Source organism: Euprymna scolopes, chromosome 1 (genome assembly GCF_053919585.1).
Source record: "Euprymna scolopes isolate OS-2025 chromosome 1, ASM5391958v1, whole genome shotgun sequence".
NCBI classification, from domain to species: domain Eukaryota; kingdom Metazoa; phylum Mollusca; class Cephalopoda; order Sepiida; family Sepiolidae; genus Euprymna; species Euprymna scolopes.
In genome coordinates this window covers 186,960,656-186,986,118 of record NC_136482.1, presented here as the reverse complement: position 1 = coordinate 186,986,118, position 25,463 = coordinate 186,960,656, and the positions used below count along the sequence as shown (strand labels likewise).

The window sequence follows — 25,463 nt, the reverse complement described above, 5'->3', positions numbered from 1 at the left end:
AATCAATTGAAAAGGGGGGGATAACTTTCGAAAATATCGACGAGAAAAGTGACCCCTCTCTGTAGAAAAGTGCCCAGTTGTGGGTGAAGGAACTAATGTTTTTAGCCAATTTTTCGATAATTGTCGTTCGAAGGGTTGAGCTTAAAACGATACCAATCTCGTAAAAATCCATCGCCTCGGTCGAAAGTTTTAGACATACATACATACATAATACATACATACATACATTTAAACAGACAGGTGAGATTTATATTATAGCTGGCTTGCATTTAAGTTGAAAAGGTAAAACCTATCTAAGAACACTGCCAGGTACATGAAGTACCTTAGTTTGAAATTACATAAAAATCGACCCAGCCGTTTTCGAGTTCGTAATTTTAAGTTAGACGATGACCAATATTTTGATGAAATTCTTAAAATGTGGATGCTAGGTTTGTATATGGGCATAGTGATAAATTTGACTGAAAGCATATCTGTCTCCCTTGAGGGAGATAAAAGTGATGGGAGAAGATAAATGAATATATCAAGTCAAAGCAAAGACCCAGACATCTAAGGATGCCCTCTCGTCCTGCCTTAGAACCAAAACTCCTGACTATATTGAACAAAGCAAATGACACTAAAAAAGTCCAGATATTGCAGTTTGAAGCGTAATGTCAACATCAGCTTCAATTTCAGAGGAGAAGGATCACAAACATAACATCCTTCTAGTATAAAAGCTGGAAAAGAATATCTCGTTTCACACCGTCAATATCTGCAACAGAGAGATACAACTTGCTGGTGATGAATGCGATTTTAAATCCTCTCTGAACCATTCGGGCGGAATGAAAAAATAGGAGGTATTACTTTTGGAACGCATCTCGTATATAAAACAGTGTCAAATCTGGATAGTTGGAGACAAAGCACACACACACACAAATGAACGACTTTACATATATTTATGTCCAATAAAAGCGTCGAATGCAATAGTTACAATAATGTAACAATGCATTAATGAATGGCTCTGTAGGAAAGAAAAAAGAAATGTAGACATCTATGTGTTTATACGGTGAGTTGTCGAATGGATTAATGAAAATTACTTGAAAAGCTATGAAACAAAAGAGAAAGATGAACACAGAGAAGCTGGAGAATACAAAAGAGTCGGCCTTTGCTGATGCAGATTAAGAAATCGGGACTTAATAGAATTTTAGATGCGTCCGATCGGTTGGTCAGTCGGTCTGTCTGCAACGCAAAAGTTTGAAATAACATTACCTTTGGTCTGTCACACTTAAAGTTAGAATAATATTTTCGTAAGTTAGTCATGCTTAGGTTTGAAGTAACATTTCCTTAGCTTATCACACTTAAGTTTAAAATAGCATCCAGTCGGTTTATGACATTTGTGTTTCAAATGCACAGCCTTTGCAGCATTCTGTCACATTCAAATGCGCAGACGGATTAGCCGCATCTTTTTTTTAATTTTTATTTCACCTTAAGCAAGGTATAGTGCCACTTGGACATGAGATGCTACTATTTGGGACCAAATCTACAGGGCACTATGTAGGGAGTTGAGCAGCGAGATGTTTATTCATATTACACTTGAGCTTCTACATGTCGGTATTGTCAGGGAAGTAAAGACCCAGGAGAGAATTTCAAAACAGCAGTTCGAGTGAAGAAACCAATAGAGCAGAATGCTTTTTGCTATATAGAATCTCTACAGTGTAGGGGTGGGATTTTGCTGCTTTCAGGAAAGTTGAGGGTATTTACATTAAGGAAGTACAAGTGCTTTGAGTTTGTGAGGGCACATTCTATTAAAATACTTGCAAAACAGACACAGGGATGCAATATTTCAGTGATGTGACAGAGATTAGAGTTTAGTTGATAGTGTGGAACCCATTGTTAGCGACTCTTTTTAGAACCTTATAGAAAAGTGAGAAACTAGTGGTTGATGCACCAGCCCAGATGTGGCAGCAATACTCTATGCATGGGTGAATGGTGGCCTTGTGGAGATGTCGGATACTCTCAGGTATGAGAATCTTTCTAGCACAGTAAAGAGCCAGCAACCCTGGCAATCTCCGCAATGTATTTATTTCAATTCATATTGCCCGAGGATGTTAAGCCGAGAAGTTTGAACGAAGAGCTTTCAAGTAGCGTATTATTAGCTATGGCAATCAATGGTTGAGGTTTTGTGTAATTATTAACGGCAAGGAGCATTAAATGTTACCATCCATTTATGTCCCTATTTCACTACAAACTGGAAGTCGTTCTCTAAGGTTTCAGACATTGCCTTAGATATGTGTTCGTTTGCTTTCCCTTCATGCCTGTTATCTCATTATATATATATCCAATCATATTTATAAGAAGTGTTGTCTGTCAAGTGACAATTTGTCGATGATAAGATGGAAAAATCATTTTCGCTGGTCTGTCAAGTTTATTTTGAAAGAAAAAAATTTCGCTAGTCTATTTTGCTAGTCTATTTCGCTGTCAAGATTCGGGTTGAAATAACTTTTTCGCTGGTCTGTCAAGATTTGATTTGAAATAATTTTTTCGCTGATCTGACAAGATTTGGTTTGAAATAATTTTTTCGCTGGTCTGACAAGATTTGGTTTGGAATAGCTTTTTCGTAGGTCTGTCAAAATTTGGTTTGAAAGAATTGTTTCTCTGGTCTGTCAAGATTTGGTCTGAAATAATTTTTTCACTGGTCTGTCAAGATTTTATTTGAAATAACTTTTTCGCTGGTCTGTCAAGATTTGATTTGAAATAATTTTTTCACTGGTCTGTCAAGATTTGATTTGAAATAATTTTTTCGCTGGTCTGTCAAAATTTGGTTGGAAATAATTTTTTCGCTGGTCTGTCAAGATTTGGTTTGAACCCTACATAGTACCCCAGTAGATGTTTCCCCTGATAGTAGCCCCCTACACCAAAGTGGCAATGTGCCTTGTTTGGGGTGAAAATGTAATTAAAAAAAAAAAAAAAATTTTTTTTCACTGATCTGTCACATATTTCAAATAACATTTTTGTTGGTCTGTCAAACTTGTGTAAAACAACATTTCTATGCCTATGTACAAAATTGAAGCGATCCAAGCATTTATATAAGAGGTCAACTGGTCTGTCACACTTGTTTGAAATAGAATTTTCGTGGTTCCTTCAAGCTTAAGTCTAAAAATGCTATTTACATAACTAAGTGCACAAATTGAACAGACTAATATGGAGAATACCGGTGCTAAAATTGCAGTCTTTTGTGCGAAGAATGTTGGTCAATATCATTTTCCGAATGTGAGTTATTCAAGCCGAAGCAAAGATAAAGAAAAACGAAGTTGCATAGATAAAACAGGTGGTTTAATGGATGCACTTGCTCAGTGATGGCAGGAGAGGATGCTCGCAGGCAGGAGTCTATGGTGGGGTGAAGATGCAGATGGAAATCAAGATAAAAAAGAAAAACAGGAAAATGTTGCGAGGAAAACACAAAGCAAAATATGATGACTTTCCTTATTTAAGTCACCAAAGTCATTTGTGTTTTTCGAAAATGATACATTGTCTGCAACATTCCGGAATTAAACCAAATATTTTCATGTATCTTACAGAAGTAGGATTCAAAAATGAAATAACAACCATTCGGAGATATAAATTATTTAAATTATATAAAAAATAACCGCACGATTATATATGTATGTGCGTGCATGTGTGTATACATCATTGGCTACACATGTGCATACATATTTCTGCTGCAACTCCTATAACTTCTTTAGAGAAACATGTATACACATACATAGATAATAATGTTTGTTCTAATAAATACACTCCAATTACGTTCTGCTTGTCATTGAGCACTTTTAGATAAACAGCAGAGTTTCAGTGGACTTACATCTAGGAAACAACAAGGATACGATCATTATATATATATATATATATATATATATATATATATATATATATATATATATATATATATATATATATACAAATATGGCGTTCTTCTGATAAGTTAAGGGCGGAATAAATTCAAAAATTAACATAATAATTTACATGAATGATTCTGTGCTAAGAAACAGGTGCTGTCAAGAATTGAACGTTTTAACATACTTAAAGATATGCATGATAAAATGGGCATCTTGGAATTTGGATTATAGACTTTTGTCATATATATACATAAATATATATATATATGTGTGTGTGTGTTGTTTGTGTCTGTCTGTATGTTTTTACATGTGTGAGTATATACATGTGTCTGTATACGTGTGCATATGCGTGTGTAGTTTTAGTTTTAATATAAAATGTGGAGGATGATGCGTCCTTGAAAGGCTTACAACCTATTTCATTCTTCTGTATTTTTTTCTTTTTCCCGTGCCAAAAAAAAACAAAAAAACTAACGCGTTCTGTCTAACTGTTTGACGTACTGAGAATGTGGAAGGAGGAGGAATTGGTTTGTACATTAGACAAATATAATGGTAAGGAGGGGCAGGAGTAACACTTTTACAAGTCACTTTTTTTTTTAAAATAACTTTTTATTTTTAATTGTTATTTCTTTTATTTCTTGTTCCATTCTATATTATTATTTTATTATTTATATTAGCCTCTATATAGTCTCTAACCCACAAGGAGACGATTAACATCATCGAAACGTAGATTAATCTACATTGGGTTTTTCTGGTTTTTATATAATTTTACTTCATATATATATATATATATATATATATATATATATATATATATATGAATATATATATATGAAGGGATCCTTCAGTCTTTGACAGACCAAGGTTAAGCAACGTTGAGTCTGGTTAGTACCAGATGGGTGACTATTTGTAGGCGCTGTATGTGCTCTCCGCTTATCTCAACATTTGTTTCCAGTCGTCGTCTACAGACACAACACTTGCCACTAGTATTTAACAATGTCGATTCAGGAGAGGTGTGGTTAAAGATTGCGCACCTCCTGCCACAAAACTTTCAAGTGCTGGCACCCCCTTCTATAGTAGCGAAAGAGACTGAGATAGTGGTCATATCGTGAGGAACTTTCTCGAATGTGATTACCGCCTATAAAAAAGAAAGGAAAACATCCTTCTCTAAAGAAAATTGAGTAAGAAAGCCGAGGCTGCCTGAAGGAGATTGTTAGAGCCCTTGCAAAGATTTTGAAGAAAGGGCGCAAATCACGCATCCAAAATTATATAAGAGCTTAACAACCATCTGGATAATCCCATTTTAACAAAAACTATTCGCAGAGAGCTTCACAATTTCATGGGAGGGCTTCCATCAGAAAACCACTGCCCCAAGGTGTTCCGATTATTTTGTCCCACCCCCGTTAGAACTACAGTGTAATATCTGTTCCAACACCTCGCCCCTCCCCTCAGTCAGTGGAGGAGAATTCCTTCATGATTGAGATAACTATCATCCCTTCTATCATCCTTCCTCCCATACCTATACCCTTCCAAGTGGTCCCTCTCCTCTGGGGAACGAGATCTTCCCCGCACTAAGAACCGATCCTGGGTCTGGCCATACCCACATGGGGAGACAAATAAATAGAAACATTATAAAATCCCCTACGTATATTTATAAATACACTCTCTATCTAAACAAACATAACATTAAGAATACCCGAACAGTCTAAGACTGAAACGAAAAGTCACAATACTAAAATCTAAGAATCCAAAAACTAAATATCAAAATTGAATCAAAACACCCTTTATTTCAGAGGAGCTGGTCCTCCCCTCCTACCACACCTTGGATTAGTAACGAGCTTGGATCACAGCTACCTTCCTAGGGAAGCAAATAACTTTATAATACTATAAAACAGAACATGCAATCTTCAAACCAATAAAAGAAAACGCGCACTATCACACACACACACACGCACACACACACAGACACACACACACACACACACGCATCCTACCCTATGCAACCAGTTGACCAAGTACCAATGGGCCCCCCACTCTCAATCAAGTAAGAGTAAAAAAGGAAAAAAATGAGAAAAAACTAAGAAAGATAAATAGAAACACAAGCAGAGAGAGAGAGAGAGAGAGAGAGAGAGAGAGAGAGAGAGAGAGAGAGAGAGAGAGAGAGAGGAGAAACATAAGACATCAGTCCAGCCCAATGAACCAGTAATAAAAATTGGACATACGAATGAAAAGTAGAATCACTTACACATGTTTCCACTTCTCGGAAACATTTCAAATGAACTAGGAAAAGGTTCTTTTACATTTTTAACATATCTTGAACATTTTAAATATTTCTGAAAAGGACGCTTCACAGAACGCCTGAAACGTGTTAAAAATGATTTTAATGTTTCAAAAACATTATTACAATGATCTAAACATAATTTTCAATGAAAAACCAAAACACGGAATAATAAAATAATGTTAAAAAATACACATTGTTGGTGACCACCCCCTTATATATATATATATATATATATATATATATATATATATATATATATATATATATATATATATATATATATATATATATATATATATACTCGGGTTTCGAATCCTGAGTTCGGATGTGTATATAATGTGAGAGATGAATAAAAAAGGAACAAACCAAGTTATGTGTTCATCAACGTTTCGTCTTCATTTCGAGACTTTCTCTGGATGAATGAAATTAAGAAAACAAAACGCCAGTACAAATATTTGAAAATATATTTTTGATGAAATGAAATGTTTCTGAAATGGAACAGGGTCATACATTTCATTCCATCAAGAAGATATTTTCAAATATTTGTAATGAAGTTTTGTTTTCTTAGTTTCATTCCTCCAGAGAAAGTCTCTTTCTCTCTCTCTCTCTCTCTCTCTCATATATATATATATATATATTTATTTATATATATATATATATATATATATATATATATATATATATATATATAAGCAAACATTATTAAAATCAGCAGAAATATCTGCTTAATTATACCGTTTTTTTCTTGTTTCGATTTTTCTAATGATCTTGTTGTGTTTAAACAAAAATAAATAAATAAATAAAATAATATAGGTTCTATATGTATCATGAACGTTTTCGATCGTTCATCGAATCATCATCACCTGCAAAAGCAAATGAACAAAATCGCCCGAGAAAAGGATAGAATTTAAAAAAAAGTTGCCGTGGGATAGGTGCGCGGAAGTTAAACGATGTTTCAAGAAAAAACTTTAATCATCTAAATCCAGTGATGCCAGAATTAACGTCATAGGATAATATTATATTACATTAAGCCTTTTAAAATATTGGTTTCATAGGTAATATCATTAATTGTATGTTGTTCAGTTCTGATAACGATAGCTTTGAGTATTATTTTTTTATATTAAGGTTAAAATACTCAAAATAATCCTCATCAAAACGCAGTAATTGCCTTTTTCGATTTTTTTTTTATCAAACCCACTTTTGCTTAACTAAACCTAAAACTTAGTTCAGGGATAAGTTAGGGTTTAAAAAATCAGTTCAGATCAAATTCTGTAGAAGTACCATTTTCTTCACCTTTCAAATCGTAAAATACTACAGTCATTTTGGGGTTTATTCAGGATTCTCCATTGATAATCAGGACTGACTACGTAAATACAGAAATACTTTGGATATCTATTCCTGGCAAATTCCCGAAATGGTTTAATTATTTTTATAAGTTTTGCATTCTTTTTCATTTATTAAAAAAAATAAATAAATAAAAATAAAAATAAAAACTTACCACAGGGTTCAGTCAGTACTCCTCGCTAGTATGGACGTCAAGGACCAATGCATCCTGAAGAAAAAGAACGTATGCTAATGAGTATATCTTATGCCTCTTCAGAAAATTTCCTTTTTAATTATCTTTTCAATCCTAACTCGAATACATAACAAAAATTATTGCGCAGAGCATTTATGTAACATAGCGTTGATGGCTACATGCAAAATGACGTCACCGGCGAACGATCACAAGAGAGATGTGGAGCATAGAATGGGATAACGTTCGAGATCACGCTGGAGAAGATAATCACGTAGCGTAACAATGAGGAAATAAATGTCGTTGTTACAAACAAAAAGCGAGTTGACGTTCTTTTCCCTTTTCTATTCTTTATTGCCTTTGTGACTGAAGCTACAACGTGTTGGTTCCCTGTGTACAACGTTACATTTACACTCTTAGCATCTATAAAAGTGAAAGTCTATGTGCAGGAACATTTCTCAACCTATACACTCAACGAATTTTTGATCTACAGACTTGAAATTTGGTCTATAGGGTATTCAGACACGTGGAAAAATTTTAATCGGTTTTGATTCGGAAAAAAAGGGCTGCTAAAAGAGGTCAAAATCGAAGCATTGCTATATGTTGATGATCGGGTTTTTATCTGCTTGTAAACTGTTTCACGAATGCGCATGCGTGAATGGTTTACATGACAGATTCCTTATGTTAAGAATAAGTAGGTTTGAAAACAATTTTATAGATGGTGTCAAGCTAGCCTAATGGTTATCGTACTTGACTCACTGAATCTAGGTTGTCCTCGACGGTCGTACATCTAAACAATATGATATAAATGCGGGTGTACCTCAGGGGTCTATTCTTGGACCTTTATTTTTCCTGATATTCATAAATGACGTCTTTGATAAAATAGTCTCTGAGATAGGTATGACACCACGCTCTATAACAGGTACGGGGGTGGGGGAAACAAATGAACACATATCTAAGGAAATGGCAGAAATACTACAGGAAGACCTTCAATCTGTCGTGGAATATAGACAAAAATGGATGGTAACATTCAATGCTGCCAAGACTAAACTTGTTTCCTTGAATAATTGCAAGAAACATTCTCAACCACCAATAGTTATGGCTAAAGAGAAATTACCTGAAAATATTTCTTTCAAACTCCTTGGTTAAACGTTCACAGGGAACGTGAGTTGGAACAAATACATTGAGAGCATTGGCAGGGCCGCTGTGAGGAAGGTGGGCTCTCTCTACCGTACTAGAAAGTTACCTACATCTGAAAGTATCTTGTACCTTTATAAGGCCACCATTCGCCCATGTATGGAGTATTGTTGTCACATTTAGTCTGGTGCATCTGCGAATAATCTTTCACTCTTGGATAGGGTTCAGAAGAGAGTAGCCAAGCTGATAAGTCCTGAACTGCCATCTAAGCTTCAGCCTTTGTCCCATCGACGCAATGTTGCAATCCTCTGCCTGTTCTACAAGTATTTTAATGGGGGATGTTCCAACAAACTACAAGCACTTGTATCCCCTCGATGTAAATACCCCCGGACAAAATCAAACAAGCAGCAAAATCCCACCCCTACACAGTAGAGATCTCTATATGTAAGAAAGAGTTGTACTCTAATAGTTTCTTCCCCAGAACTGCTAGATTTTGGAACTCCCTGCCAAGATTCTGCTTTCCCAACTCTACTCACATGCAGAAGTTCAAGTGTAATGTGAACAGACATCTTGCTGCTCAACTCCCTACATAATATCACTGCAACTTATGGCCCCGATAGTAGCCCTCTCACATCAAAGTGGCACTGTGCCTGGTTTGGAGTGAAAATGGAATAATAAAATAAGAAAGTCTTTAGGTTTTGGTTTCGATCTCAGCTCGAATATTTTTGTCTTTTTTTTTTACTTACAAGAAGCGAACTGTTTAAAAAAAAAAAAAAACATGACACTCGCAAGCACATTTCTTAATTTCTGTATAAATTGAAATATAATACTTATCCGTATTTTACGACCGTGCCTGCTAGTGTAAATACAAAGGCAACATTCTGCGAAATATTTTCTCAGAAACTTCACAAACATTCCACAATTCACTTCTTGGTACTATTACATCTCAAAATGTTTCGCATTTATTTTTTGTTACTTTTTTATTACAATAAAGTAATAAAAACAAAAACAAAAACAACAACAGATATTGAATGAATCCATTTATTGAAATTTACTGACAGAACAATTATAGATTAAGGAGAAATGTTATAAAAGTGTCGATCATAATTAGAAATTCCATTAATTATTCTGAAGCTTTCGTTTAAATCACTTTTGTAGTTAATCTTAATCTTTCTAATTTTTATAATACTAGCAGAGAGACCTGAAGTTGCCCGGGATTGAATAATGATCAACAAATGTTTCACACTCTGGTATTTTCATTGTCATTGGAATCGATGAAATCGATCATTTTTCAATCAAATCGATTAATTGCCTGATCTAGTTGTGGACCCACCGCGGTGGACCGGGAAGAAGCTTTACATACGTTTCTGCAGTAAATTAACTCACATTGAACTGTAGAGAACCTACGGTTGATTTTATAAAATTATTGTACATATATAGCTTCTTTCTTAGAACTGCACGCCTATGGAACTCTGTTCCGCTTGCCTGTTTCCCTCCCGACTTCAACCTGGATGTCTTCAAGTCCAACACAAACAAATTCCTGATGAACCGCCTCCCTAAGTAATAACACCTTATCAATTCTCCAATACTATTGCTACACTATCCCATTGATTACTGTACACACAATAACTCTTATCCCCGAGTGGCCATTGGGCCTTGATAAGTGGTGAACTCCATGTAAAAAAATAAATAATGGCTTGAATTAAAGTTTAAAATGCAAAGTCAAGTATCATACTACAATTGTGCTCTAAACAAAAGCATTCTCTTCAAACGTGCCCCTGTCATATCAAAGAACCTACTGTTGATATTATATGCCGGCCCTTTTGGCTTATGTGGTAATAAAACTTCTCAAATGCACTTGTTATGTTAGGCTGTATAAGGTGTTAACGTTGGTCAAAATCGCCTGTTCCATCTTTCATCGAACAATTTCGATTATCAATACTTATCGAAGACATTCTGATATAAAACCTGTCTAAAAACACTGCCAGATACATAAAGTACTTTCACGCTAAATTGCATAAAAATCGGCTCAGCCATTTTCGAGTTAATAGGAAAATAACTCACGCAGATAGACAACCTTCCGTTTATATAATAGTAGAAATTCTGCTTAGTTTGTATGTTACGCTTGGAAAAAAAGCCTAATAAAATTTTTGAAGACCAAACTAAAGACTAATCTGGCAATCCTGGATAAGAATATGAGTGACCTCCCTCTGATGTAGTCTCGTTTTCGAATAGCATTATAATAATATATGATCATTGTTGTAATGGCGTGGGAAAAAATATCATAGTAATTTTGACATGCAGTAGTGCTTCACTGCAGAAAGAGGTCAGTGAAACATTACGTAAAAAAGGGAACATTCAAGAGAAACAGGACAAAAACCAGATGTGCTGGACTGAAGGATAAAATTAAATATTTCCACTTACAATTTGATTTTATTATTTGTATTGAACTATGTAGCACAATATTACTTTCTGAGTTTTTATTAGTACTTATTGATTTATCTCATTTGGGTGAGTTCTATATTTAAAATACAATGGATACTATTTTCATAGAAATGTTAATAAAAGCATATTTGCTGTATGTTTTTGGTTTTTATGTATAAAAAAACCAATTTTTGCACTATCCTGAAAAATATTTTTTTATGAAACTCACTCAAGACAATGTAGGAAGCCACTTGATGTAAGGAGCTAATAAGAACAAAAAACGATTATCACAAAGACAGGAGATGCCTATTCACCTTAATCTTGAAAAGTCCAAGGGTGAATGTAGAAGGTAAACAGTAAGCAGGAAGAGAGTTCCACAAACTTGCAGTCCTTGGAAAGAAGCTCCTGGAATAAGAAGCTGTATTACAACAAGGTATTAAAACAGTGAACTGATGGAGACCTTGAGACCAACGAGTCAAACGAGCCAGAAGAAAGGCAATCCCAGGAATATATCAAATAATTCTGGGATACACATGCCATAATAGTATTTGTAGAATAAACTGAGACTAACAACATCACGTCTGTGAGAAAGAGGTTGCAGAGAAGAAATGTGGTCAATCAAATTACAAGGTGCCTTCTATAAGTTTCCAGACTTTTTTGTATGGGCACCTTTATTGGCAGTACACATATGAAACTCTAGTCTCCTTTAAAGTAATCTCCTCCGGCTGCAATGCACTTGTTGTACCGTTCCAACAACTTCTGAAAGGCCCCGTGGAAGTCCGCTTGTTTGAGCGTGTCAATGACTCTCATCTCCGTAATAGTTTCATAACAATAGCCGCTAAGGTTTCCCTTGCGCTTAAGGGATAACCAAAAGTTAAAGGGAGCAAAGTTTCGACTATAGAAAAGAAGAGAAACTGTCTTGATGCCAATCTTTGCCGGATAGTTTGTAACAAGGATGGATCTGTGGACTGGTGCATTCGTGTAAATCTTCTGCGTCTTCATTCCCTCCTGAATTATTGTGTGTACAGTGCCCACACTGACATCAAACTGTGCACTTGTTGTCTCTATAGACACACGACGGTCTTTATCTGTGAAATTCTTTATTTGGCCAATCAACTCTGGTATTCTGACTTCCTTACTCCTTCCACACTTCTCATCATCCTCCACATACTCCCTGCCTTCCTTGATGGTCCAAAAGCAGTCTGAAGCATTCCATACATTTCTAGGCCATTTTTACCAAGTTTAAATAAGAATTTTATTGTAAATTGTTCTTCTAAAGTGTCCTCACGTTCAAATTACATTTTTTAAATTCACCAGCTGTGACGATGAGGCTTAGTAAGGTGTCTTCCAATTACTGCTGTAGCCGTTCCTTTGAACCTGAAAGCATAAAAATTGGCCAGTCATCTTATAAGATGTATAGCAATAATGTACTGAATTTTCAAGAGTCTACGACAACTTTAAATTCCAGTACAAAAAACGTCTTGAAACTTATTGAAGGCACCTCATACATATATGTTTCTGAAATATATCAAGAACCTTCAAATGAAATGGAGATTCACCAGAGAAATGTTTTACACAACAAGACTACAATACTCCATACGTGGTCTGATAGTAGATTTGTAGAGATAAAGAATAGCCTTGGGCATGAGAAAATGTGTAGAGTGATAGAGATTACCAATTTTATGAGAATCAGAAAAAGCAGTGGATTTAATGAACTCCAAGAGAAGATTTGATGAGAAAGAAAAACCAAGAATTTTCAGGGTGAATTTCTCATTGAGAGCAGAGTTATCCATCATAATCTCAGGAAGAAAAGGGGCACACTTACGATTGAAAAATGATCCTATTTATTTTACCTCCCCATGACGGTAGAGTTAGACACCAGGGCCGTTTTTTTTAATGTGGAGAAAAACAAAACCAAAAATAAAAATTGTCTCATTCGTGAAAACAAAAAATTGAAGTGTAGCACCAGAACAGATACTACACTTTGAGTGATATATTTTTTATTTACTCTGAGAAGTTTATAACAAAACAGAAATAAACAAAAAATCAGGTACAAGGCCACTAAAAATTGGGGAAAGGGCGTCTATGGTCGTCCTCGTCCATGTACCTTTGCTAGTCTATGCTTGATCCTAGCTAAAGTTCTCATTCATCACAATAACTCAAGCACACCAGGGGGTCGTCATACCTAACATTCCCAAATCATATCGTGTGTGTGTGTGTTTGTTTGTGTGTGTGTTTCTTAAATAAACAATAAAATAAATTGGTAAATTTTATACAATGTCGTTCGTTTGAATTTTTTTTCATTAGCTTGGGATAGAGGAAAATAGTCCAAAAAATATTCTTTATATGAGATTAAAATTCTAGACAGGATCAAAGAAACTGGGGTTGGTTGGTGAATATGTGAAGTTTCTTGAAGATTGCTTATTGGAGTAGCCAGAGACGAAAAAGAAAGGATCTGGGTGTGGGCATCTTGGAGGTTTCCTATCAGGGATGGAGGGGGCCATTCACTCAGCTAGCTAAGAACATAGTCTAAACACTTGTTTTAGGGGTCTGGGGCCCCGCAGAATCTAGGACCGTATGCGCCATGCTTAAGCATGGAACCCAAACTCCAACTTAGCACAGACTCGCTATCTTCATCTTTGGTCACAGGCCTTGGAGTACAAACTTTTCCTTTCACATCTGATTTTTACCTGCAGCTGGTGCTTGAAGAAGGGGATCAGATCCTGATCAGTAAAAGACTCCACCCCACGCTTCTCTTGCACTCTTTAACTCCATATTACCATTCTGGTCACGGCCAGGATTGCAAGAAACACTATTCGTCTATCCCTGTGCCACAGTGGCTCTGTGCTGTGGATGGCATAGATCACGTCATCATCAATGCTCTGATCCCCATCTGGCATCAATTGAAATGGATGGCTATCGTCTAGGAGAAGCCCCATGTTTTGACAAACTTTTCGGCTTGACCTTCACTCCTGATCTGAAATGGAACACGTACATTGTTGAATTGTGTAGTGGACTTTCGGTCAGCGTTCAAGTTGTGGATAACTTGACAAAGACTAAAGTTACTTCTCATGAAAGAGGAGAACTATTTATGGCACAATGGGAGATTCCATTGTGCACACATGGGCCAGTCTATTCCTTGGATTGTGATTGGCTGAATCACCTGATTGGATATGCTTGTACATAAATACAAGCCCTCAGTCCAGCTCAATCTGATGTCTGTCTTGTGCATGAGCTGAACCCTTGGTAAGTGTTGCTGCTATTATTGTTGTTGTTGTTGTTGTGTGTTATTGACTAACACAGTTCTTTTGATTATTCTACATCTCCCCTCTCCCCCCCCCCACGAGTAGGCTGGGTTGTGTGAGAGGTGTATCTCTCTTTTAGGCCTAGTTTGTTGTGTGGTAGTAACCTAGAAAGAGCTCGGGGAATCCTTGATCGAAAGCGTGGGGATATATGTGTGGTTTGTTGTTGGGGTTTAGTTGCTGTGTATGTGCTATTACAGGGAGATAGTGGGATATGCAAGAATGTAGTATCGCTTGACGGAATTGTTGGTCCTAGTGCTGCACTTGGTATTGGGGTTGGTGTAGGCTTAAGTTCGCATTTTCTGAGGAAACGGCGGTTCCTAAGTGTGATCCTTCCGGATCCGTTAACCCTGATTCGGTATTGTCGATCTGGTAGGGAACTGATGATTTTGCCCGTTGTGTTCCATCTGCGATTGACTGGATTTTGGATGGCTACAGTGTCACCAGCTTGTAATGGTGGAAGGTTGTGGGTATATTTATTGTATCTTTCCACTATTTTTGCATTGCGGTGGTGGAGCATTTCCTCGTGATGTTGTGCCGCTGACAGCCATTCAGGATGAGGCTTGTAGAGGATTGGCTGTGATGGGATGGAGTCACGTAGTCGACAGTGAAGTAATAATTGGGCCGGTGATAGGCCAATGCTTTGGATTGGGGTATTCCGATACTGCAAGATGGCCCGGGCAACACTGTCATTGTCCAAGGAACCGTGGCGGCCTGTGTTTCCTTTCACAATCCTCTTTGCAGTTTTTACTGCGAGCTCTGCCCTGCCATTGGATTGGGGATATGCAACAGAAGATAATCTGTGCCTAACACACCATGTTTTCAGGAATTCTTGGAACGTGCTGGAAGTGAAAGGTGGGCCGCCATCGGTGCTGAGTTCTTCTGGGGCACCATATGTTTGGAACAGTTGTCGGCATATGGACATCAATTTGGTTGTAGTAGTGTGACCTGATTCTAGGCGGTATAAAATTAGCCAACCAGTTAGCCTATCTGCGCAGGCAAGGTATGTGTGATCTCCAATATAAAAAATATCCATGACGATTTGTTGGAATGGCCACTCTGGGGATCGTGTTAGAATGATAGGTTCCCTTGGTTGACTAGGTGCGATGGTTGAGCATACCATGCAATTCGCTCTAATACTGCGGATTGATGCATCCATCCCTGGCCAGTACACCGATTCGTTGGCACGTGCTTTCATGCCGACTACTCCTTGGTGTGCAGAATGCAGGCAGTGTAGGACCTTTTTTCGTTGTGTTTTGGGGATGACGATCCTTCGATCCAACAATACTAGACCATTGTCAGTGCTAAGGTGGTGCCTCACCTCCCAATACTCACGGATTTCGGGCGCAGTCAGATTACGTGTTTTTGGGAAGCCTTGCTGTATTGTGTCTATTAATTTGTTATATTGTTGATCGCCACGACCTGCTGAACGAATTAGGTCTGGTGATATCATGGCTATATTACTGCTGCCAAGGTCGCTGGAAAGATGGTGGGATCCTTCTACTGCTCCAGAAGATATCTCACTACTGATGCAATTCTCTATCTACATAAAAGTCAAGTACGTCCAAGGATGGAATACTGCTGCCATATCTGGGCAGGAGGTGCTAAAAACAGCCTATCCTGCCTTGACATTGTGGCTTAGTAGGGGATGCCCTTTTCTCTTCCCTGCAACCTCTCTTCCACAGAAGAGACGTTGCAAGCCTATCTTTGTTTTATCGTTATTTCCATGGCAGGTGCTCGTCTGAACTCCAATCTCTGGTCCCCCTCGCCAATCTTTTATGAAAAACACCCGTCTAGCTGAATCCACTGTCAAAAACTTTCCCCACTCTTTATCTATGCCTAAATCAAAACGTAGATTCCATGAACAAAGCTTCTTTCTTAGAACTGCACGCCTGTGGAACTCTGTTCCGTCTGCCTGCTTCCCTCCTGACTATAACTTGGATGTCTTCAAGTCCAACGTAAACAAATTCCTGATGAACCGCCCCCTTAAGTAGACACCTTACATATCCACACTAACGTACTGTACTTACAATAACCCTTATCCCTGAGTGGCTTCCGGGCCTTGATAAGTGGTGACCACCTTGTAAATAAAAAAACGTCCAATGGGCGAAGCTGCTCAGGATTGATGGGAGCCATCCCGAAGGCCAAGGAAGGATGATAGCTGATTAAATATATTACTTATTCCGTGGAACTTCCATGAGTCCTGCTATTATCTATACCAAATCTAGTCAAGGTTGACAATCGAAGTAGCAGCTTTATCATTTTTGTTTGTACGCGACTTTGAGTTCCCCTGCATTTTTAGTCACTGAATAAAGTATGTGAATGATGCTATTGGTCTAGACTAAAGGGAAAAGTAGATTAATGCCTTTCTTTCTCTTTTTATTTTACAATAGACAATATCTTAAAATTCTGTTTAGAACATAATAAAAAAAAAAAAACGCTTATCCGGTTATCATTTTAAATTAAAAAACAAAATCAATAGCAAATTTTGAACGTGTGTTGTTTTTCAAGTTGCATTTGTGACAATGAAAATGAGATTTCGAACTGAAATATGACAGACCAATGAAAATGCGATTTCAAACTAAAGTGTGACAGACCTATGAAAATGCTATTTTAAATTGCAGTCACAGACTAATCAAAATGCTATTTGAACTAAATTATGACAGACCAATGAAAATATGATTTTGAACTAAAGTGCGACAGACCAATGAAAATGCAATTTGGAACTAAAGTGTGACAGACCGAGGAAAATGCGCTTTAAAACTGAATCGTGACAGACCAACGAACTTCTATTTGAAAGCGAAGTATAACAGACCAGGAAAAATGCTATTTTAAGCTTACAGATAACGTACTGCCATAGCCTCTTATAGAAAAGCATAGACGCATACAAATGACAAACAATACTTTCCTATTAACGTCCAAAAAACACAGCGATTTTTATCACTTTGCTATACTGATGCTTCAAATCAGGTGAAGATATGAATGCCCTTGGAAAACTGGCACACTTTCCACTTGCTCTCCGCTGTTCAGCTTTACATCGTATCAATACCAACTTTGGAAATACAAGCTCTCTCACGCATCACTTATCAGATCTGGATCAAATAAAAGTCAAGTATTTCTTTTGCTTGTTTTAGTTTTTTTTGTTCGTTTTTTAGTCATATTTTTAGGAAAAAAAAATGAAATGGAGTATAGACATCAATTTTAGTATGGGCTTCTGGATTTCATTTGCAACCCGAGAGATTTAATATGATTTATAGCTTCTAACCCTAAACCACTTGATTGCTTTTCATCTAAAATCTTTTTACATAAAAACTTATAAATCTAAAAAAAAAAAAAAAAAAAAAAAAAAAACTTTTGACCTGGAAATATTCTAGAATAAATAAGAGATTTTCTAAAAGGATTTTAAAGGATTTCTTTGGGGGGAAAATAGAAATAAATGAACGGATTTGGATTTAAAAAAAAATGTAACATTAAGTTTTAAAATGGCGTCTTTTATTTATTTATTTTTTTTCTCTATTAGCGATTCCATGTTTTTAGGTTATATGAACATACAGAACCATCCATTTTAAAAACACGTTTTTATATGTTAGTTAAACAATCTTCACTATTATATAAAAGTCCCTTTCCTTCTTCATAGGTTCCGAAACGGCTGAGCCTATCTTTTACAAATTTCACACAAAAAGTAATTTATATATCTTGCAGTCGTATTAGATATATTTTGTACAGAAATGCATCCGATAAATACCACAAAATTTAAAAATCCGATCCTAAAAATAGTAATTATTTCTTATAGATAAAAAAGAAGTTTTACAGGAGAATAGTTTACGTTACACCGGCCAAGGGAGATAATAAAATCTCAGCAAGTCATTTCTTCTTAAAACAACAGAATGGTCATCTAGAGATATAGCTGAGTGGTAGAGCATTCGATTACAGATCGAATGATCATCTGTTCCAGCTCGAGCGTATCTCACCATTTTATTTATTTATTTTTTTTTATTAATGAGTTCAATTTACGATTAAAAAAGAGGTACCATTTAAAATCGCCGCAAATCATTTCTTCGTTTGCATATTTTAAAACTAAACATTAATCAGACGTGATTTTTCCAGGAGATTCGTCGTCAAGCCCAAATATCAGCTGAAGTGATATTGTAAACAAACACAGACGGAATTTGATGAATGATATTATCATTATTTTTTTATTTTTTATTATTTATTTTTGCGAATTAGTCCACCGGGCAAATTATTCCTCGTAATATGTAATATTCGATAGAGGACTGATTCTATAATAATACATACATAATCTGCATAAATTAAAATATCATGTTTAAGCGTATTGTACGACCGGGCAACGCCGGGCGTCTAGCTAGTCTCAAATATCATGGCAGAATCAATGCAAGGTTCTTTATGTCAGACCCCATGGATCATTGAAACAAATAAAGATCGATAAAGCAGGTGTAAAAATGAATGGTAAATTATATTTTTATTCTTCGTAATCGACAATTTTATATGAAACAATTGAATATTTGATTTGTAATGTTTATCTATATAAATAAAACAATACATGTATGTATATGTGTCTGCCTGTGTGTAAATATTTAATCGATAAACTCTGAAACTATCGGTCACATAACACTGAAATTAATAGGAAATAGTAATAAAACACCAAGGATGGTTTATAACAAGTAAAATCTTTGTTTGGATGGATGAATAACGCATACGAAAGTCGGCAAGTTGAAATGCAAAATGTTCATTTCATCTTGCCGATATTTCAATAGTCTGCGCATGCGTAAACTAATAATAGCTAAAAGTGGTTTACTTTTATAATGTTCTTATCTATCTGTCTGATTAGCTTAAACGATAGCGAACACGGCTGTTGCACTAAATGAGGGAATACGGATGGATAACTAAGTGTTTTGATTTCGATTCGAGCACCTAAGTCATTTTTCTTTTTAATTTTGAAATTAGTAATATATATTAGGTATCAATAGAAAATTGACTCTGTAATATCAAATACGAAATCTGCACGAATTAAAATATATTTAAGCGTATTTTATAACCGGGCAACGCCGGACACTTTTTTGCTAGTTTATAATAAATTATGTGATGTACAGAAAAAAAGTATCAAGAAATAAATAAATAAAAAAATGTTTTACGATTCTTCGCGTTTTAATTCATTGTTTTCCTTCATCATCTCCAGCGGCCCTGCTGTTTTTTTTTTTTTTTTTTTTTTTTTAACAGCGTCGGCTACCACGGCTCCCCAAATTGTAAAGCCATGGTAATCTCGGGAAGACAAGTAAAGACGGTAATTTCCTGTTGCTTTCCGTCTTGATCCGGGAGTGCATCTCCCCCAGTGGGTTTAACGTGCCCCCAGATACCAACCTGGAAATTTCTATGACTTGGCGCGATACATACAGCGCCTAGCCTTCCCAAATCGTCACTCATCTCGTATTGGCCTGGCTTATCGTTGCTTAACTTCTGTTATCTGGCGAGAACTGGTGTGTCAACGTGATTGTCCCGTATTGTGTTTTCTTTAAAGTGTTTTTTCATGTATCAAAAACATCTTTAAAATAAATTTTGGATATGATTGGCTGTGTTTAAAAATATGCAAACACTTTCTACCATAACGAAACAGCTGCTTGTAGAGATGTAACTTTGTCCGGGAACCAACACGTTGTAGTTTTCAGTCGCAAAGCAGACAAAGAATAGAAAATAACTTTTTCTTTGTAAGAACGACATTTATTTCCTCATTGTTACGGTCGTGACATCCCTCCTGTGATCGTCTTCTCGAGCGTAATTCACGCCTCCCACTTGATCTCGAACGTTATTCCCGTCTCTAAGGTGATCTCCGTTTTAAAGTCTTTATTTTCCCTGCTGGTGACGTCATTTCGAATGTATTTCCATACACGCGTCCATGCTATGTTTACTTTGGAAAAAGTAAATCAACACTGAACCTCCTCGAAGCATGCACAGAGCGTCTAATATCAGTGACTTCAAAACTAATAAAGAATTTGGTAAGGATCAAACAGAAGATATGCAGACACAAGTTGCCCGTAATTTTTAAATATGTCTTAAAGAAAAATTGGCAACGTCTTAGCAAATAGATTCAAAAGTGACTTTGTAGCTAGATTCGAATCTTCCGGCTAGTAGGAATTGTCACTTCCTGCACTGATAATTGCGAAAGCATGAAACACTAGTGTCTGTGGGTATGAAATAATAATTATTATTTAGAATTATTAAAGTTGTGCACTGTCTAAGAAATAAAAACTAAAAAGCAATTAACTAGCGTTATACAACGTTCACGATTTCCACTCGTTTGAACCCTCTTGACTGTTTACTGCCGTGCTCGTATTTGACATTTGTAGGTGTTAAATTTCCCTTGATTCTCGTGGCAATTGTTAGTGGCCCGGAGGTAACGTCTCAGCAAAAATAGTAATAGGTGGTTTTGTAGCTGGGTTCAAATCTCCCAACTAGTAGAAATTGTCACTTCCTGTACTGATAATTGCAAAACTATGAAACACTAGTATCTGTAGGTATAAAAATACTAATTTATATATATATATATATATATATATATATATATATATATATATATATATATATATATATTATACACACGGAGGGCGTTCCAAAAGTAATGCCCTTTACTTTTTATTACGCCCAAATGAATCAGAGATATTGCAAACTACGTTGTTATGATGGCTGAACTTATGCATTCATGACCTGAAAGCTTAATTTCTTTGTTGCAGATATTGACGGCGTGAAACTCTGAAAAAGCAACCCCGGTCATGAAAATAAGTCAGTAACTGAGACGCACCCTTCACTTCTTGGTATAAGTGTATTGAAAAAGGTGGTGACTACGTAGAAAAATAAATTTTGGCGCACAAAAAAATCGCTCGTTTTAATGGTACCCCTTCCGTTTTCGTAGCTCTTCAGCGTTTTTAATTTTAAAGATGGGGGGGGGGGCTTACTTTTGCCATGACCATCGTACATATTTACGGACCTAATTAATTAATTCTGGTATTGAAACATTTTATATCGCATTATGAATCCAATTCAATAAATAAAGATATCGGAAAGGAGTGCCGAAGATAGCATTAAGCGATGACAAATTTGAAGAAACAATTATTATGTTAACAAAATAATACAACTGAAATTAAACAAAACAATTATTATGTTAACAAAATAATAAAACTGAAATTAAACAAAACAATTATTATGCTAACAAAATAATACAACTGAAATTAAACAAAACAATTATTATGCTAACAAAATAATACAACTGAAATTAAAAAAAACAATTATTATGTTAACAAAATAATACAACTGAAATTAAAAAAACAATTATTATGTTAACAAAATAATACAACTGAAATTAAACAAAACAATTATCATGCTAACAAAATAATACAACTAAAATTAAACAAAATTATTATGCTAACAAAATAATACAACTGAAATTAAAAAAAACAATTATTATGTTAACAAAATAATACAACTGAAATTAAACAAAACAATTATTATGCTAACAAAATAATACAACTGAAATTAAAAAAAAAACAATTATTATGCTAACAAAATAATACAACTGAAATTAAACAAAACAATTATCATGCTAACAAAATAATACAACTGAAATTAAACAAGCCAAAAACAAACACATAAATGTATTGAAAATAAAATCTTAAAACTAACCAAATACGTTATAGCAGATTGGAATTTGTATTACTTCGATCCTTCGGACTACTGTTCTAACCTTGGGTGTTGTTTTTGCAACGTTTCAGTCGATGTCCATCGAAATCCGACCTTCTTCAGGTGTGTTTTGTCGAACTTAGAAATTTGAATACAATTTCAAGCGAGATCCTTTATTTAATTCACGGAGTAGTATGTTCTCATTTCGTCAGCCATGATTAGGTAGAAGTCCTTAATAATTCGCAATTGTATTTTTGAGTGTTGCTCACACTGAAAATTGAAAATTCCACCTCAGAAGAATGGAACTTTACAACTGAATTTAACATAAAAGAAATTTAGGTTTATAGAAGGCAGAACAATGGAGAGATGTAACGGATAAACTCACACTGAAGCAGCTGAAGGTGTAATGGTGGAACCGGCGATGCACTTTCAATTATTGAAGTGCGTATATCTACAATCAAACACACACATAATATATATATATATATATATATATATATATATATATATATATATATATATATATATATAAAACTACTTCATTTACTCACATAAAATTGATATACGAAAGTAAAATTTATGCGTAAACTTTAAGTATTTACTTCAAAAGTGCTCAATAAATAGGTAGAGCTAGTTAGTAATTTATAAAATGTATATGGCGATTAAGCTACACAGAATATTCCGCGTTTCATCCACTCTAGGATTCTTCAGGGTTATGCGCGAATTTTGTGGCTGTCTGTCGTTTTTATATACGCACCTTCTATTGAGATTTTAGTTAGCCAATCAGCTTTCTAGTATTCACCGCGCCCTTCCTAACAGCTAATGAGCATACACTTACAAGACAAAGGCCCATTGACCTCTGGTTGACCTGATTCTTTGTGTGTGTTCTATTTAGGCTCGATATCTAGTGTCTTGACCTGTTTTAAATCTAGGTTAGGTTTTTTATGTTAGTTTATATATATATATATATATATATATATATATATATATATATATATATACAAGTATGTATGTATGATAGTTTATGTATATGCATGTTTATTTATTTGTTTATTTTCTATTGTTTTTGTTAGTTTTAATGTTATTTTGTATCTCTATCCCAGAGTAAATTTTATCCTGTGAACACAGTTGTTTGCTATTTCTCTCCTAGAGTTTAATAGATTTTGGGGTTCTTTAAAGTACAGGATAGCAAATTTTTCATGACGGAATAATCTACATGGGTCGTCTAGGTCTCTACAGGTGTTTGCTTGTCTTACTATTTTCCATTCGACTACCGGCGAACGGCCGTTTTTCTTGAGTTCCAAGTATTTATTTGCTAGCTTTGTTGTCATACGGTGTTTTTTATTGTTGAATGTACTTTGTGGTCATAATATCGAGTTTTGAAATCTAAGGAAGTCATACCCGCGTAATATCTCTTGTTATTCGGGTTTTCTTTCACGAATATTGTGGCCTGGTAAACTCTTCTTTTGGTTAGACATTTATTTTGAAGTGGGCAAAATGTGCGGTATCTATAGTTGCATTTATCTTGTTCGCTATTAGTATTTTTATTTTTATTTCTAGTATGGTTGTTGTTGTCCGGGGTTTGTTTATTATTATTATTATTATTATTATTATTTCTGCTAGTTATATATGTGTCTTTTGTGTTAGTTTTATTTTTGTCATGGTGTCTACTTTTTCATTGTTTAGTTTGTTGTTGTTTACATTGTTTTTATTTAATATTTTGTAATTATGTGCTTTAATTATCATCTCTAAATTCTCGCAGCAGCTGTAGAATGACTTTTGGGTTCTTTTATTGAAAATTTTGTGTAAGGGGTTGGTTGCGGGAAAGTGCTTTTTGATAAGATCTAGAAATTTCTTGCCAAGTTTTGTTTTTAACACTTGATTGTATGGCTCGTATACCAGATTATATTTCTTTTTCTTTTATTTTTAATTTTATTATTGGTGTTTTGTTGCTTATATTTGATATCAATATTTTTGTATCCGCTATTTTTAGGGCTGTTTCATAGATATTGGTTGACCTGTTAAATGCATTTAAAGTTATCCTACAGCTGCTGCGAAAATTTAGAGATGATAATTAAAGCACATAATGACAAAATATTAAATAAATACAATGTAAACAACAACAAACTAAACAATAAAAAGTAGACACCATGACAAAAATAAAACTACCACAAAAGACACATATATAACTAGCAGAAATAATAATAATAATAATAATAATAATAATAATAATAATAATAATAATAATAATAATAATAATAAACAACCAACTCCGGACAACAACAACCATACTAGAAATAAAAATAAAAATACTAATAAAAAAACAAGATAAATGCAACTGCAGATACCGCACATTTTGCCCGCTTCAAAATAAATGTCTAACCAAAAGCATATTCGTGAAAGAAAACCCGAATAAAAAGAGATATTATGTATATATTCATTTATTTTTATTTCGGACTATTATTCTCATCTTTATTAGTTGTTGTTTTTTCATCTTTTATTGGATTGTTTATTCACAACGTTTCGGCCAACTATTCCTCTGGCCTTCGTCAGGTGGTAACCGCGACGGATAGGAACCTCGAATCTCCTAACTGCATTCTCAGCCATCACTGTCATCCGTAGTTGTTGTCGTCTCACCACATTTTGGCCAATTAAACCTCTGGCTAGCTCTGGGTAGGATTGAAACCACTATCTTCAGACAATGTTCATCGGGAACCGTAGAGATTCAACGTCTATCAACTGCGCCACAGGCCCCGAAGGGCGATCAAGGTTGGATTCTTTGATCTTATAAATCCACGTTTATTTATTATCTGATCTTCCATAGTCGGGTCCGTACTGATTGGTATATATATTATTCCTTAATTGGAATTCATTTTTTTTTAGATGAGCATTATATATATTAATTTATTTTTATTTCGGACTATTATTCTCATCTTTATTAGTTGTTGTTTTTCATCTTTTATTGGTTTTATTGGTATTCACAACGTTTCGACCAGCTATTCCTCTGGCCTTCGTCAGGTGGTAAACCGCAATGGATAGGAACCTCGAATCTCCTAACTGCATTCTCAGCATTGTGAATACCAATAAAACCAATAAAAGATGAAAAACAACAACTAATAAAGATGAGACTAATAGTCCAAAATAAAAATAAATTAATATATAATGCTCATCTCAAAAACGAATTCCAATTAAGGAATAATATTGATATTACGCAGGTATGACTTCCTTAGATTTCAAAACTCGATATTATG

At 35.2% G+C, this 25,463-nt stretch overlaps 1 protein-coding gene across 1 annotated transcript in view; it reads right to left on the bottom strand.

The window, feature by feature from the left end:
• Positions 1–25,463, bottom strand: part of LOC145278247 (uncharacterized) — a 1,121,062-nt gene that overhangs the window by 656,920 nt on the left and 438,679 nt on the right. Inside the window, exon 3 of the mRNA XM_080130545.1 lies at positions 7,646–7,699. The gene's annotated coding sequence lies outside the window, so the exon portion shown is untranslated. The remainder of the gene's footprint in view (positions 1–7,645; positions 7,700–25,463) is intronic.